Raw genomic sequence first — 16,591 nt, forward strand, 5'->3', positions numbered from 1 at the left:
CCTTGTTCCTGTATTTCTTAAAACTGCGTTATGATGGGAGAAGGGCTGCGGCAGCAGTGCCGCTCCCTCAGGAAATGTTGTGACTAGAGAGGGAAGCTGTTGGTAGTGGGTTTTTGTCAGGATCCTCCCATGGCAGAGGTAGGCCCCCAGCACCTGTAACTTCTTGTAGGAGTGGTGTCTGTGACAGTAGCAAAGGTGTCGCGGCTGCTTGCCCAAGAGGGACAGGGCAAACCCTTTGCTAGTAACGCTTGTGATTGTGCGTAATCGCTGAGTGAAAAAAGCAGAAGCATTTTATGCGAGGTTTCTTTATTATTTTTTTTGTCCTTGTTTGGGCTTGGACAACACATTTTATCCAGTCTCGCTTTCACTCTGCTTTTTTTTTCCCCTAGGACGCTTTGCTCTTCAGACTGTCCTAGAGTGTCAAAGACCTTTTGGAGTTACACGTGCTCCTGGGGAGTTGTTGTTTGCTATAAAATAGTTGGTTTCTGTTGGAATTGCCAAACAAATAATTTAAAAATCATTATGTCTTCAAAGCTTTATTTATGGAGCACAAATTTCTGGCTAAGTATGACTTGCCAACGTTAGTTTTTAAATGTTTTGTTCAGGATATGTTTATATAAAAGAGCAGAGAAAGAGCAAGAGAATCCAAAGGAGTGAATGATAATGCCGGTGTTAAATTATTTGAAGAGAGAAGCAAACTTTTCTCATGACCCAGAATAGGCAATGGGATAACACACCGAAGCCCTTCCCAAAGGAAAAAAAAGAAAAATCAAAATAACAAACGAAAGCAGCCTGTCGTATATAGCGTTATAAATTGTGTCCTGCATAAAAATGACCTGGAGTTTAGAAATGAAATGACAGAAGGGATAATATGATGGGAGTTAGTTTAACTTTATGGCAAGTGCCAGTTGGTCCCGTGTAGCCTTTTTCTCCATATCAAAAGAGGCCTTCCCCGGGGAAAAATAGGCAACACTTGAAAAGCTAATCAATGGAAACACTGTTGTTCACTGGGAGTAAAGAGTCTGTATTATTACGGTAGGAAAATGGTTAAAGGCAAAGAGCTGAGACGAGCTGAGGAGAAGAAGAAGAAACATTTAGATGAATATCTCTTGTTTAAATTGGCTAAGTAAGGGAAAAACAATATTCCAAGAACAATAACCTGACCAGTACTGGAAATCAATTAATGATTAATTGTCTGGAGCTAAGCAATATAGATCTCCATGGAGTTTACTATGTAGTTTCCTGTTGTGAGAGTTTTATAGCTTTTTTTCACTACACATGACCTGAGAAGGACGCTCAGGGGTATATATGGTTGGATGAGGTAGAGAAGTCGGTAATTTATCACTACAGTACCTGTGGTACTGATGCTGCCTTTAGAATAAGAAGGAGCCGCCCGTATCTTGATCTCATGGTTGTTGAGATGACAAACGTGTTTATCAAAGGCATTTCCTATAAATATTTGGTTTGTGGCTTATATACCATCAAAAAGGTTTTGTTCTGTTTCATCAGATGGAGCCATAAGCAAAGCCTTTCAGATCCCGTGGCGTAGCTGGATGCGTTTGCCTTGCGAAGAGAGCATTCCCCAGTGGGAGGGATTTCACAAGTTGCTTTTTACTGGGGCGTGCCCTATTTCGGATTTCCCGCTGCTGCCATTTGGCACTTCCAGAGCCCTGCGGAGGTGTCCGCAGAACACTTCATCTCGATGGAGGCTGTTGGATAGAGGGCACCTTTTGAAGAAGAGTAAAGTATCTGATTTTGGCTGTTACCAGCCGGAAAGCTGTTAGACTGGCATACCTTGGTTAAGCCCAGAGCTATCCTCTGCCTCTTGTAAACAGTTGCATTGGAAGGAAAGTTCTGTTTCAGAATTGCCTTACCGTGTTTCACCTTTTAGGGGCCCGGCACCTGGGCACACTTATGTACCCAGCTGGGATTTTTTTTTGTACCGGGAAAAGATGTCGTCTTGGATTAAGAGGATCACAGTGACCTGCCGTTCAAGCTACTCTTTCCAGCAGGGTATTTGGTGTTTGAGACCAGATGCTGTCAGTGTAGGAGAGGCAAGGGTTCAATTTCAGAGAAGCGGGCAGAGGTCGTTTCCCTGATGTAGATTGCCTCCTAACCCTAATGCCTGTCCCCACCTGCTCACTGGAAGGCATCTTCAGCCAGCGGGTAAGAAGGCTCCTTGAGGGGGCTGCTGACTGGTGGTAGTGAGTTGCGGGTTTTGCCTGTGCTAGTCATGTTGGTGGACTTGGCCTCGCATGGAGAGCGGGTGAGATTTCTCCATCACCCTGCTGTCAGCAATAAAATATTAGAAGCTTTCCTAAGCTGGTGCACAGTGAGAAGGATTTTGATAAAGACGATGGTTGAAACTTTAAAAGGATTTTGTGCTCAGGAGAATCGGTCTGGACTACAGTACAGGTGCTATACAAAAGGACTGGAGGGCATGTCGGCCTGTGTCCCAGAGCTTTATTTTTTTTTTTTTTTAATTTTTTTTTTTTGGCCCAGGATGCCAATAGCTGAGGAATGAGGAAGAGAAACTCATCTAAATGACAGCTGGGGGTGAACCTGGGAAAAGAATCAATCCTCCTGCTGTAACTACTGCCTCTCTCACTAGCAGCCCACCCGTTTCTATTGTACAGCAGAGAAGTGCTTCCAGTTCTGCACCCCATTTTTATCTACATGCAACTACCCTTGTGCTAAAGGGGGTGACGTTACCCCTATGATTTCTCTCTTGTCCTGAGAAGTGAAAGAAATCTCTGTCCCTCTGACCTGTTTTGTGCACGAACTCGCTCTGAAGCAGAGAGGAGGCAATATGTTTGCAAAGCACATAAGTGCTTCAGCTGGCTGGGCTGCTCCGTTCTTCTTCAGCCCTCTCCTCCTTTACTCATTCTAGAGGGGATGAGTATTTCTTGTTTCAATACCCCAACGGTCGTAGGTGGCGGAAGCGTTGTGTTTCAGTATCCTATGCTCTGGTGGTTTTTGTGGGTGTATAAACAAACACTCTTTCTTTATTTTAACAAAGCCCTGTGTTTTTGGCTCTTCGACCAAAGGCTGGTTTGGCTTCACGCCCTCCAGTATGGAGCAGGACACAACTCGAGGCGTATGAAATCAGTTAGCTTTCTCCGCTGCTCCCCATGGCCGGGGTGCTCGAGCTGTCCCGCAGAAAGCCCGGCTTGCTTGCTGCAAAGGGGACATGGGCCCCTCGCCCCTCTCGGGGGGCCGGAGCTGGGCTTTGCTCTAGCCCCGCTCTCCTGGGGGGAAGCAGGGTTGCTGATCTGATCTGGGGGTGCCTGTAGCCAGCTCCTGGGGGGGAGGGGGGGGTAAGGGGGGGGCAGGTTTCCAGCAGAGGGCCCCCGAGCAGCGCCGCAGCCTCGGGCAGACTCCCTGCCTGCTGCTGTCCTGGCCCCGAGCAGCTCTGGGGCTCCCCGCGGCACTGAATGTGATAGGCACGGCAGTTGCGTGCCTGGAGGAGTTGCTCTTGCTGGAAAGATAAGGGATGTTTTTGCAAGGAAATGTGAGTGTTTTAGAAAATGCAATCCTGGAAGTAGTGGTTGGTAAGGGGCTCGTGGGTCTTGCTTGCAGATGTGTGTGAAGCACAAACTTGTCGTCTTCCCAGTCAAGTAGAACACACCACTTATTTTCATATATTCTGATCTCCAAGCGTTTAACCTTCCAACCTTAACTAGAGATCTACAGAAAATCTTTTGAGGCGCATATGCTGTGCTATCAGAAGTTCTTAGGAGTACGGAAGGTACCAGAAGCAACTGACCCAGACTGTGAAATCCCCACAGCTCCCTTCTGCTTTTGGCATGAATGAAGAGACTGTTGTGGCCTATATGGCTATCAAAGCCATCCAGGATTGCTCATTGCTCTCAAGCAGATGTGATGCATTACTAATGCACATATTGCAAAAAAAACCCTTCCAAAAAACCCCAAAGCCTCAAGCCTCCAGCATTCGATTCTGTCTTCCCTCAGCTGAATGCTTTTTTCAGCACCTCCTCTTTCGGCCTCCTTTGAAGGGCGAAGGTGCGAGCCAGCGCAGGGGAAGTCAGGGGCAATCTGGCAATTTGCTGCTTTGGGCCCTGCATGGGGTTTCACAGGGAGTGGGCAGACACTCGCTCAGGGGGCTGAATTGGGACTCGTAGGGAGCCTGAAAAGTCAGCTCCCCGTTTAACGCTGTTTTCACAGCTACCTGAGGCAGGACTCTTAGAAAATGCAGGACCTGCTGATCAAGTTTCAAAAGGTTTACTTACATTGGACCTCTAATAACCAGCTATCGGGTAATGCTTGCTGAGACGTCGTCTTCTGTTTGGATTTCCTGGGAAATGGATGGAAAGGGCAGACGAGTCCTGATTCTTGGTGACTTGAATACAAATATGAGAGCTACCGAATTGGTGTTTTGTGGTTGCCCTGAGGAGTCGGTGCTATTGGACTAATTTAGCTGTAATACTAAGGAATGTAATGCAGGAATTTTTTCCATTGAGTTCAACGGCTAGATTGAGCTGCATACCTGTATCTTTTTAAAACAAAACAAAACAACCCCCAAAACCTCAAGGTCCTAAGGAATAGCCACGGTCAATGATTGAGTCCTGAAAATATGTGTGATTGATTTTGTTGATGTAAAGAGGATTACTTGTGTTCACAAGTGTGTTCAGGGTTGAGCCTGCTTTTGTAACCGATGACTTGGCACTGACCGTTTGTCAACAACGGAAAAGATACAAAAAGCCTTTTAGACAAGTACAGCTGCGCTCTTACTGCACCTACTTCTTTTGATTGAAATAGCTCTATCCTGTGAACTTTGTGACTTAGACTGAATTACTCCTGACTTCGTGCAATGCAAATATTTTATCCCTTGGTCATCTGCACGCAACCCTGGAAATGCAGGAGCTGCCAGTTTCCATCTAGTTCAGCATCGTCTCTGACTGGCAACGCTGCGGTCAGCACGAGCGGCTTCTGAGGAATCTATCCGAAATGCTGCAAGATATATTTATGGAACAACCTGCCCACGGGGAAAGTTTTACCCTACCGTATCCACTGAGCATGTGCGTCTATGTACTCTCTAATCTTTACCGTCATAACTTGGGCTGTTCTCATTATCCGTATGCATGTCAGATGCTGCCGTTGACAGCGATACCTTGTGCGACCTCACAGGAAAATTGTGCGCTGGATGAGAAGGCAGAAAAATAATTTCTGTCTATCAGCGGACGTTTAGTTGAATGTGGCACCCTGGCCCGTGCCATCGCTGAGGCAGGCTTTCTTGCCTCTGTCCTGAGTGGGAGGTTGGCTTTAGCGAAGGCCGTCGGCACACCTTTGCTTCACAAAGTCTTTGTGCGCAGGGCCGAAGCCAGCGGACTTGAAAGGCGGGTTTAAACAGAGGGCCAAAGGCTTCCCAAACAAAACTCTGTCTTCATGGCCTGTTCTGTGAAGGGAAAGTTAGCGGGCTTTAGTCGTGAGCAACAAGCTTATCTCCGTTTATTAAATCAAACAGAAGAAATGCTGGAAATGACCGGGTAATTTTTAAGAGGGAATGTGCGGGCCAAAGTGGGGAAGGAATGGTAAAAGGTACGTATATGCAGGACGTGGGACAAGTCGGCTCTAGCTGCTGGTTTTTGATTTTGTCAATCACAATGACAGGCAGGATTATTAGGTCATTTTAGTTGGGTGTTTCTCTGTTCGTAGAGTGTACTCATTTCATTTTCAAACTTGGCTGAGATAACTGCCTTGGCTCTTGATTTAAGGACTCTTGGAAATGGTTTTGATAGGGTTTTAGATCATTAAATGGAGCGATGGTGTATTTAAAGACTCACTTAAAATCATGCATCCTAATGTCAAAACATTTTTTTTAGCCAGGAAATGAAATGCATAGGTTTGAGATGACAGTATTTTAAATTATAATGAATTGTGAGGAAATGGAATGGGTATGGGTGTTATTTAGATGTGTTACTAAAATAGGGAGCAAAGAGCCCGCTGCTGAGGACCATCCAAGAGGTGCTTTCACCGAGGGATTGGAACGCTTGGGGGGGATCCTAAAACCCCCATTAGCTGTCTAAGTGGCAAGAAGCACCAGCACTCTTCTGAAGTAGCTCATGTGTCTTCTCTTCAGGAGCTTCCCAGTTCATTTATAAATAGAAGTTGAAGGTACAAACTAACTGGAATATCAGAAGTGAGTAAAAAAACAAATAGTAGTCCTTGATTCTGAGCCGCTGCCTACGCCTTTGGGAGAGGGGAAGATGTATGTTTATTTTGGTCTGTGAGTTAGGACTTGAGCATACAAAGCTTCTCAATTGATGTAGTGCTTTGCTTTTGTTAATACAGGGACTGTCATTAGCCGAAACGAAATACAGCTCTGAAGTGATGAAAGGCCTCGCTATGCTGTCAGAGACCCAGTGGAAACCCATTGATTGTTTACAATCAGGTACTTGAGGAATTTGATTTATTAAAGGGAGCAGAGGAGCCCAAGTCCTGACCAATTCATGTGGAGACCACAGGTCTGAGAGCTTTCAGGAGAACTTTGAAAAGAGGGTGAGGGCACAGTGGCTTAAGGCTATTTCCTGCTTTCAGAGGCTGGGGAAAGCGCAGAGGTGACAGCGGCAGAAGGGAGAGAGGGAGGTCCGCAGGGAGATCGCTTCAGCAGTGCTCTCGCTCCAGTCGGCAAGCGCTGTGGTTTCTGTTGCTTTTTTGCCTGTCCAATAGATTGAGTGTTATTCCCTAATACAGAATTTGGACGGGTGACAAAAGTGGAGCTTGATAGTTTAGGAGTAGCTGAAGAGGCAGTTGCCATGTGGTAATCCTAAACGTTGCTGAAGAAGTGGAGTTTTTCCTCTGCAGAGCTACAATAGCCTCCTTTGTTCCCTTGAGCGCCCATGTCCTTTCCGCTGATGGATTGCTGGTCTGCCATGTTACTTGTGAGCCTTTTGCAGAGCCCTGTTGTTAAAAAGTATTTTATGGGTCTCGTCACCTTGGCCCGGACAGTAAAGCTGAGCACAACAACCACAGCTTACTGAACAGGATTTGGGACATTGGTATTAGCGTGGTCTTCCAACACCAGTCTGGAAAGAACTTTTGGAAGGGCAATTAGTGTAAACAGATGTGTATGTGCGTGAAAGAGAGGGGAACTAAGACTACACCTGTAGGCAGCAAAGAAGGTTTGGTGATAGGTGAGCCTAGTCCTGCTGGAAGCTAAGGACGAGCACCAGGTGAGATATTATTTCCTTGCAAAATTAAAACAAACTGACCGAATGATGTTTTCTACGTTTTTGCTGGTTTCTTGCTCCGCAGTCTGTGCTTTTGGCCGAGATGCTACCTGGGTTGTGTGTTTACTGTAGTGGGGTTCCTGCGGTGGGCATGCGATATGCTCTTGGACAGGCTCCAGCCTGCACAAAGCTGCAGTGGGAACCTGCCGCTCCTTCCCCCGGGTGCCATCCCTCCCTGTATCACAGCCCACAGGGGCCACTGCTCGCTTGGTGGGGCGGCAGCTTGGCATCTCCCGGGCTAAGGCAGAGGGGGGCCGTGCAACGGCTCGTTTGCATGGGGTGGTTGGCGGAGTAGCTATAAAAAGCCACCCAGCAAGCGCCGAACTGACGGAAAAAGTGACGCGGTGCGGCCAGCACACCGTTGCGTTGGCCGAGAGCGCAGAGAGCGGGGATGGGCCGGCGAGGGTCCCCGGGGGCCGGCTCCCACGCTCGCCGCGGCTCCGCAGGGCAGGACCGCTTCTCCTCCCTCCCTCCCCGCCCTGCGCTGGGGCGGCCCGGTGGCCGGCTCTCCCCTTGGCCGCCGGGCCGCGGAGCACCTGTCCCGGCGGGGCCCGGGCCGGCCGGCGCGGCGGGGAAAAGGGGCGAGCCCGCAGCCCCGGCAGCCCCGGCCCCGCAGACTCCTCCTCCGGCCTCCCCGCCCTTGGGGCCCCGTGACGCCGAGCGGCGGCCGAGCGGCCGGGGAGGGGAGCGGGGGATGGGATGGGACGGGATGGGAGCGGGCGAGGGGACGTCCGAGTCTGCGGGCGGCTTTAAATGCGGGCCGGGGCGGGCGCCGCCAGCACAGCCGCTCCGCCAGCGCAGCCGCTCCGCCTCGCCGTCGCCGCTCGGCAGCGGGGACCTTCCGCGGGCGCTGCGCTCCCCCTGCGCTCCCCGGGTCAGCCGGCGCCCTCCGCCCGGGCCGAAGCCGGCAGCGAGGCAGGCAGAGGGGCGTGTGTGCGCATACAGGCAGACAGGTGTATCTAGCTAGCCGTATTTATAGAGGTGCGGGTGCGTAGCCATGCTCCGCACCGCGTGCTGAAGCCGCCCCCCGCCCCGCCGCGCTCAGCCCGCTGCTCCCCGCCCGGCCCGCGGCTGCCCCGCAGCCCCCCCGCCTGCCGCCAAGCTGGAGGAGCGCCGCAAGCCCGAGCCACGGAGGTGAGCACGGCCCGGGGCCACCTGCGGGAGCCGCCGGAGGGGACGGGGGAGCGGGGGACGGGGGGGGCTCGGCGCACCTGCCCGGCCGGCTGCATTCGGCTCCTTCCCCGCCCTGGCGGCGGGCAGCCGGGGCCGCCGCTCCGTTAGCATCCCAGCCGGGGTGGGCTTGCGCGAAGCAGCGGCCCCCGGAGACTTGTAGCCAGCCCGGCTGCGGGAAGCGTGGCGTGGGCCCGCGGGGAGTGGAAATCCCCACAGCTTTCACAGCCAGGCAGATATCTCTTTCCTCGGTCTTCTTCGTACAGAGTTTGTCCCTATAGGTGTCATTGTCTGGCGTTTATTTGGTGGGGACTTTAAAAATGCTTTGCGGTGTTTGAAAACTTTCTTATTTTCACTTTAGTAAGTTGCCAGCAGCACCCGGTTGAAGGAAATTGTATTTCCGCTCAAGTTTCTGGTGTTCCACCTGGTTTGCGGCCGTATGGGGATATTTTCCTAGCTGAGACGAGCTCCTTGCTGATTGTTTTCCCTTTTGTGGGCTTCCTGCTAAGCACTGCAGTCCAGAGCTGCTCTGCTCGAGAGCAAACATGGAAATGAGAATTTAATCATCCTTTTGTTCGCATACCCGTTTTTTTGGTTTGGTGTTTTTTGTTTTTTTTTTTTTTTAACGACAGCATTAATTATTAATGGCTTTCCTCTTGGTTACGAGCGCATCCTTTTAGTACTTACGTTCAGGAGGAGCCAGTGTACTCAAATGTACTGAGAGCTTCCTGGTATTGCACGGTGTGAAAGCGGTGCCGGGCTCTGTGCGTGCGGCAGGAGCTCGATTTAATCCTTCCACAGAGCTGCGCCTGTAAGTGAAGTGAGGTGCGTGAATAGCTGCGAGGCTGGGCCCTAGGGCAAATCCTGACAGTAACAGCTCCGTCGGAGAACTGCTCCACGTACGATAGGTACTTGCTTTCTTGTTTTGGGGAGGTGTGCTTTATTGCGCATCTAAACGTGACTTTGTGCTTAGGCTGCTAGCTACTTAGTGGCTTAATTGTTCTGGTTATTCCTGAAATGTACATATTTTCCATTAAAAAAAAAAAAAGTAAGAAATGTGGCTAGCTGGATTTAACAAAATGTGCAGAGTTGCATTTTGTGTGTGGGAACAGAATTTGCTACTTATTAATTGCTGATGTGCTACTCTGCAGGAATACGCCTGGTTCTATTTTGGTTGATAATCAGAAGGAAATGGTTTGTGCATGAAGAGCAAGGTACAGAGACACACACACACACACACACGCCCCCCCCCCCCCCCCCAACCAAAAGAGCCCCAACAATTAAGGCTCCCAAACCCCAGCAACTATTTCATGACAGGCTTAATATTGTCCCAATAGTTTCCAATCGTACGCAGAACAATTAAATGGGATTGTTGGCATCTCTGTGCTCATTCACATGCTTGCATGTCTGTGGACCAGTTTGGCATAGCCTGTGTCCTTCCTTCTCTCGCTCGCCGTGGAGTGCTGAAGCGAGCTCTGATGGACCTTTCCTAGTGACTTTCAGCGTGCCAGAAGATGGTAGAGTTGAGTTTTGCAAGGCTCTGTTACAGCGGGTGGTATTAGTTCTCAGTAAGCTCACCTACCGGCGAGTGTCAGTGTGAGCTGAAGGGTGAGTGTTAGTACAGTCCGCAGCGGTGCTTTTTCTGGGGTACCCTCAGCCCCCCTTCTGCCCCCCCATCAAATGTGAAGTAAACCCAGACTATTTTACATGTCCAAAAAAAACGTCATGGGAAGGATTTGCTTGTAACGTATTCTTTGCTCCTGCAGAGCGCGAGTTTCACGTTTATGAAACCAGTGGCTGGATTTTAAGGAAGAGGCTACTACTAAACAGCATTTCCAAGATTTCAAGGGGCTGGCAACTGCAGAGGAATGACCGATAGCCTAGGAGGAACTGGCAGCGGGGTGTGCTGCTGCCGTCCAGAGTTGGAAGTGGGGTGAGAAGGAAATACAGATTGGCTTTTTTCTTTTTTTCAGTTGGGAGGAGGAGGGATAAAGTTTTCATTTGTGTGCACAGGGCATTCCGAGCAAGTTAACACCCTGTACACGTCCATTCAGCTCCCAGCAACGTCCGGCAGGTTTTTCTGTCGCTCATAACCGTGAAGATTTTTCCTTTAGCCTTCCATGTGACGATTGTAAACCTTGAAACTCCTCTGCAGTCAGACAACAACCTCGTAGACTGGTGTTGTATGGTGGTATTCTTCACAGGAGTTTTTCCATAGGCGTTCTGTAGAGGAGCTTTCAAAATGCGCTTTCGCAGTGGTTGTAGGGCAAACGCTTCAGTCGCTGATGTTTTATGTTGATAAGGAAAGATTTGAATTTGTGCGCAATGCAGTTTGAAGAAAAACATCCCCGTGAGAAGGGAAAACCTGTAACTCCTTTTGTTTTCTGATCTACCTACTTATCAGAGAGGGCGCCTTGCTCACGTACACAAGTGTTCTTCCAGCAGCGGCAGAGAAGCTGTTTGTGCTTCTGTCTGAAGGATTTTTAACTGCACTGCTGCCTTGAAGACCCGTAGTAAATAATAAGCTGGAAGGTGTTCTGGGCAAGGTCGTGAATGAAAACTGCTGCGCGAGAGAGTAAAGAGAAAACCTGTACTTATTTTTCTGCTGATGAGAGTCTGCAAGCAGCTATTTTCAGGTAGCAGCTCTTAGCTGCTGTCCTGCCAGCGAGAAGCGATTGCAAAGGCAAGGTGTTGTCTCGATTGAGCAAAGGTAGACTGGATGAAGTAGCTGCTTCAGGAAGGTGGATGCGTGAAAACGCTTATTCCCGCGGGTACAGAAAGCGATGCTCCCGTGCGCCTACGTGCCAGTCTGTTAGATAGCATTTGGTAGCCTTCTGATTTTTATTTTTTTAATTTAATTTTTTAAACTTTATGTTATTACTTTCTTATACATGTCCCTATCAAAAACAGCATAGCTTTTACTGGTTTGCACTCGGATTCCTCCTCATGGATTGGGAGGACCAGAGGACTTCAGCCTGGGCCTTAAAGATGCCTCGTTGCAAGCAGCGTGTTCAGAGGGCTCTGACTCTGGTGCTATGGCATCGGGTCCTTTCCTCTGCCGCGCTGGGAAAAGATTACTTCATTGCCTTAGCGAGATAGCATCCTCGTCACGTTCCAGTGACCTGCCTTGCACATTTTGTCTTTGTGCTTTAGATTGAGAATTTGAACTCCTGCTTTGAGCAAATTAAAAGGGTTCTGATAACTACTATCAGGTTTGCTCATTTGAAGTCAATTAGCTGCTTCCGGCTTGAAATCCATCTAGGAGGCTCCTTGAAAATACAGTAAGAGCAGTTTGCAGTTAATACTGATAAAGGAGCCTGTGTCTCTGTCGTTGTGCTGCTTCTGCTGGAAGGAAAGATTCTCCTTTGTGCTCCCTCTAAATCACAGAACTTGACTGGGGAGGAAGAGGTCTCTGTCTGAACTGTGTTTCACTGTGGGGCTTGAAATGAAAATATAGCAATAAAATTGTCAAGGTTGCGGTGGAGTCCTACAACCATTCAAAGTAATGCCTCCGCCCCCCTGCCCTTGAACTTTGAGTTGCTGGAGCATCTCATTTCTACTGACTTTGCTCAGGATTGTATGCAGTTTGTGGCAGGAATGCTTTTTATTGCTGTTAGACGGTGTCAAAGACAATTATGGCACCCATAACCGGGTGATAAAACAGTGTGTGACTTAAGTAAAAAGTTACAGTACTTTAAAAATACCTAGTTATATCTGTACCGCAGCCTGCTGGAGTGCTTGCTCTCAGTTAAATCTCTACCATCCTCTCTCTAGACCTTGATGACTCAATATTGAATAGTGGCTTCAAGGAGTGGCCCCAGTCTTTCAGGTCAAAGCTTGCATGGAGATTGAGCTCAAAGATACTATGACGTGGAGTTAACTGTTAAGCCTTGAAAATGAGCACGTGCTTTCAGTTACGATGAAAATGCCTCCTGTGAAATAAAAGCCTTTAGTACAGGTCCATGCGCTTGCCTTCTGGGCTCCGGGAGGACGCAAGCCGGCCATCGTGTCGGGCATTCCTAAAGCAAGCACCTGCGCCAGGAAGCCCCGTGCTATCTATCATTTGTCCTCTTGTTTTTCAGTGCCCTCATTACATTAACAGAAGAGATAGAAATGTCTTTGAATTATTCTCCTGCAATTACTCGTTTTTTGCATCAGGAACTTTTGAAGTTGCCACGGGGTCTATCAGTGGGGAGAATTAGAGAATTATGGGAGAAATAGCAGAAAATCAGAGAAATCTACGTCTCGGTTCTTGGCATTCAGTTCTGTTTGGTTTGGAATTGTGGACTTCTGTCCAAATTTACAGCCGTGTAAATAAAAGGAAAGCAGGACTCATAGCATACAATAGTCAGCTGTCATCCATAGTCTTTGAGGATGACTGATCGGAGGAAATTGCAGATGGCCCTATTTTTAACAGACTTTCTCACCAGAAAATTTCTTAGCAGAAGAGATGATTTGGCATCACCAAAATCAGAATCCTTTTAATTTGTGGCTCAAGTGAACTTTCAACACCTGAGTTCCAGAAATGTGTGCTGCTGGCAGAGCTAATTCTGCTGCAGAAATGAAACAAAGACTGAAGGGGGGGGGTTTTATTTATTTATATTTTTTAGTCTGTGTGTATTACTCATATAAATAAACGTGTGTGTGGAGAGAGAGAGAGAGACAGACAGACTATGGCTAATTTGTGTATTTACTGCTCCTAAAGAAATCCTTTAAGGCTGGGGGGAAATCTTCTGAGTCACAGCATTTCAAATCCTAGTTTTATTATATAACTACATTTATAGGCGAACAGGGTCATATTTCTATTTTTGCCACTGTATGATATATGTTTGCCAAAGACTCGGTATTAAATCTGACTTGAAATAAGCCTTAATTGTCCTTCCGTAAGTACTGATCCGTACATCTTGCATCTTCGAGTGACTCTTGAAAAGTTGAACTTGGTGGTGGCGGGAATGGTTTGAATGACTTCTTTTAAGATTGAGGATTACTAAAATCGCTTTATTCTGTTATTTATAATAATTACAAAAATTGCTTCTTTCAATTTTTATGTTACCATAATAAATGATAATATTTAAAAATATTCTGAAATAGAAAATGTTGGCTTGATGAATTATATTATTTTCCTCACCTTGTAAACAAATTATTCCCGCAAGATACGGTCCGTGGTGAATATTTTCTCTGGATTTCAGAGGAGAAAAGCTTGGATCCAGCTGGAGACTGTGACAAAAACTGCATTTCTTTATAAATTGGAGCAGGTTTGTCTGTGTTGCTTCTTTTTAGAAATATTTCAAGGACTGCTTTTTTAGCTTAGTTACTATTTTCATTTCCATTAGCTGCGGATTTCTTTGCTACAGGTTTTTTTGAGGGTGGTTTTGAGCTTTTGGTTTTTGATCTGTTTGAGTGTTCCTACCGCTGCATCTGGAACTTGGGTATTTCCAGGATCAGCGTGGCTGTGGACACAAATAATTGCGAGTGGAAACCTGTGCTCGCAGCTACGGGGGCCGTGGTGGGAACCGGTACCTTGTTTTTTAACCTGTGAAAGGTGACTGTTGCTCATCTGTGGAATTAATGAAACAGGTTCAAATTTTATGTGAGTGTTCCCCAGTGGAGATTTACTTTCTTTTACAAGTTATCACGAATAGCTCGTATTATGCAAGAAATCCTAGGGGGTTTGCATGTGCAGCAAATTTTTGGCTTTTTTCACTTAAAATTCACTCCTGTGGTATGTTCTGTCTTTCTCTGCTACTGTTTTCTGAGCAGAACATGCAAACTTTTTGATTTTTCATGTCTATGTGGATGTGTAATCTTAAGTCAAAGATGATGACCGGAGTCTTGCATGTCAAGTAATCATCTTTATGAAAATTTTCATGTTTTGTCTATTTTTGTATAGTAGGGGCAGAAACAGAACTGGCCTCTCTTTATCTGGTGTGTGCAACACGAAGATGAGAATTTTTTCACCTTAAGTTGTTTCTAAGTTTTTACTTAATCATCTCTTGAAGGTTTACTCATCTGAGTGTCTATTGCAGCTCTTAACCTTGAACAGAAGGTTGCAAAAGTCAACTGCTTTTATTGTCCCCATGACTATATAACACTTCAGATGCATTGTCAGCCCTTATACGTAAGCATAAAGATCTGTCATCTAGGTTGCTAAATACGGGAAGACTCGGTGTTTAGAATGAGGTTGGGAAATAGTTGCTCAGTTGCTCAAGGAAAAGTAGCGTTTGAGCATCTTAAAAACCTGCTTGGTTGCCCTGGAATTGAAGGAAAGTGCATGTCTCATACGGGAACTGGACGTGCGTGTTTTGCTTAGGCCTCGCAGTTGGCAAATTTGACGATCGCAAAGTGGGTTTTACCCAAACTGTTGTTAAATTTGAGTAGTCTGACATCACTTCCACGTCTGGCCGTTCCTGCGTTCAGCAGACAAACAGCACAGCTGAAGAACAGTAGCCCCGTTCAGTAGACCAGCCTGTGTGTCTTTCCAGGCAGAAACAATAATCGCAAAGAAAAAATAGACGGGCACTTTGTTCTCTTCTGTCCCCAACGAAGCTTCGTTCCAAAGCCTTAATGGCACAACAATACAGCCTGTAGTGCCCTGGGAGTAGTTCCACATAAATTGTTTAACGTCTCATGATCTATTAGGCTTGGGTTTGTGAGTAATAACCAACTTTGAGGAGCATTGTCTGGTGCGAAGTGTGAACGTGGTGTTCTGCGGAAGCAGTGCCAGATGCCTTTGTAATGCCGACGGTAAGGTTAAAAAGGCCCCGAGAAGAACGGAGTTTCAGTGCCGATAGCATCCATATAGGCGCACAGAGAAAGCCTGGAAATCCGGAGCCGTGCCGTCAGAGTGCGACAGCATGGTTTGCATCGCTGCCGACGGTACGGTGGGCTCCCGTTCCGGTGCCTCCCGCGATTCCTGGGATGTTGGTTTCTGTGGGGCTCGTGCCTTATTCCTGCAGAGCACGTGAGCACAGGTGACTTCTGGCCTTGAAGCAATTCAACCGGCTGACCTTTAAGGCCAGGCTGAAGGGCTGTGCTGGATTGGGTCCTGCCTGCGTAGCTCCGCTGGCATGAACGGTGAGATAGTACAGCGAGCGGAGAGAGCCTATCGAACAAGGCCGGAGGGGAGGAGGAGCAACGTCTAGATTGCAAACGTAAGCTGCTTGCGGGGTGGGGTTGGAAATCAGTTGAAGACCAGTGCAAAGTCTTCAGTGCATCTTTGATAGGGACTTGGAGGGTGGTGTGACAGAGAGGTGGTAGAACAGAGTATTTAGAATAGCATATTTCAGTTGGAAGGGACCTACAACAATCCTCTAGTCCAACTGCCTCGGTTGTGTTTTCGGTCACAGGTCACCTGTAGCCCTGTCTGATGGCATCGCTGCTTTTGTGGAAAAAACATCTTGAAGAGACAGATGTTGTTAGCAGAGCGTTCACTTTAAATGCTTTCCATTTCAGAGTTAGTTTATGTCCCCAGTGTATTACTGACACGTACATCACCAAAATGTGCTTGGAAAGAAAAGATTATTCTCGTTTAAGAGCAAGAATTACTTCTACAGGAATGTGATATATGCAAAGGTTTTTCCCGTAACAGTGTAAATGTTTCTGACTCAGCATAAAATAGTATTTGATGTTTTCTACTTCTTTATGAATGCCGATTGATTTGTATCTTGAAAAGCCACGGTTGGGTTTCAGAAGGAAAGGCGGTCTGTCTCCCACAACGTACGCCTTTCACGTCACACAAGCTTTGAGAATGCTTTCTGTGGCCTTCAGCGGATGGTATGTGTTAAACTTTCCCGTGCCTAGGGAAGTGGGTTTTGACACCTTATTAGGGTAAATTGGAGTCCTGAATATGCTCGCTCACGTCAGACAAAAGTGTTTGGTTAGCTTAGTAGAGGAAAAGGTGAGGAGGTGCCTCTTCTATGTTTTGAATTTGGAGAAGGCTTCCTTTGATGAATGCATTCATCTGCCTGATGCTTCCCTCTGCTTAATGTAGGTAGCTCACGTAACTGAAAAAAGAACCAAAAGTTGTGTGAAACATTTAAACTGAAAATAGATCCATTCAAAAAGATGGAGTGCTCTTTTAAATGGTGTGCTATATGGATGAAAATATAGGAGCCATTTGAAGAAAATTGAGCTAAGCCTTGAACGCGCAACCCGACGAAGTTCGGTAGATG

The 16,591-nt window shown here is 47.3% G+C and overlaps 1 protein-coding gene across 4 annotated transcripts in view; it reads left to right on the top strand.

Annotated features, from left to right (window-relative positions):
• Positions 1-16,591, top strand: part of SLC4A4 (solute carrier family 4 member 4) — a 217,059-nt gene that overhangs the window by 35,613 nt on the left and 164,855 nt on the right. The window contains exon 1 of one of the 4 annotated variants that reach the window (XM_054823525.1): positions 7,990-8,384. The exons of the other annotated variants lie outside the window; for them this stretch is intronic. The gene's annotated coding sequence lies outside the window, so the exon portion shown is untranslated. Of the gene's footprint in view, positions 1-7,989; positions 8,385-16,591 lie in introns of those variants that run through there. 4 annotated transcript variants of the gene reach the window in all.

The sequence above is a fragment of the Grus americana genome, chromosome 4 (genome assembly GCF_028858705.1).
Source record: "Grus americana isolate bGruAme1 chromosome 4, bGruAme1.mat, whole genome shotgun sequence".
Lineage (NCBI taxonomy): Eukaryota > Metazoa > Chordata > Aves > Gruiformes > Gruidae > Grus > Grus americana.